Source organism: Triticum dicoccoides, chromosome 4A (assembly GCF_002162155.2).
Source record: "Triticum dicoccoides isolate Atlit2015 ecotype Zavitan chromosome 4A, WEW_v2.0, whole genome shotgun sequence".
Classification (NCBI taxonomy): Eukaryota; Viridiplantae; Streptophyta; class Magnoliopsida; order Poales; family Poaceae; genus Triticum; species Triticum dicoccoides.
Window position 1 is genome coordinate 691,597,151 of NC_041386.1, and position 782 is coordinate 691,597,932.

A 782-nucleotide genomic window follows, 5' to 3' on the forward strand; every position below is an offset into this window, starting at 1 on the left:
AACACAACACGTACGTACGTACTGCAGCGATTCGGCATCATAGCTTCTTGCTTTCTGGAGAGGCCTTTCCTGCAGGGCCATGCACGTACGCATCCTACCGCTCTCTTAGCTAGCTAATGTGCATGATGATGCATGCACCTAGCTAATTAATCAGGCTGTCATGGACTCATGGCTGTACGGCCGATGGTAATCGCGAGTTGTACGTGTGTCGAGCCGTTAATGGCCACTCCGGCCTTGATGTGTCCCGCCGCTGGCCTCCAAACTACTTATTCAAAAAATATTAGTGCTACTAAATAATTATTCAAGAATATTAGTGTTATTAAATAATTATTTCATTTTTTCAATTTTGATCAAATCTGGTCAAATTGTGGTCAAACAATGATCAAACTACTTATTCAAGAAATATTAGTGTTACTAAATAATTACGCTTTTTAGACTAATAGTTTCAAACTCAAACAGTGAAACGTGTGACTTCATGCTCAAGCTAAAGTCCTAAGGGTTAATAGGATTGACATCTTAGTATTGTCAGGAAAACAACAAGTACAGACTTGGGAAGTTAAGCATGCTCAGGCTGGAGTAGTGATAGGATGGGTGACTAGTCGTGAAGTTAGATGATTTGAAATGATGAGGGGTGATTAGAGATTAGAGGTTAAATTGTAAAATAATTCAAAAGTTTGAAAATTGGGAAAAATTATAAAAAAAATTCAAAAATAAAAATTCGTTAAATTTCCTTTAGTTCCGATTGGTGTTACCAACCGGGACTAAAGATGGAGCTCCAGACA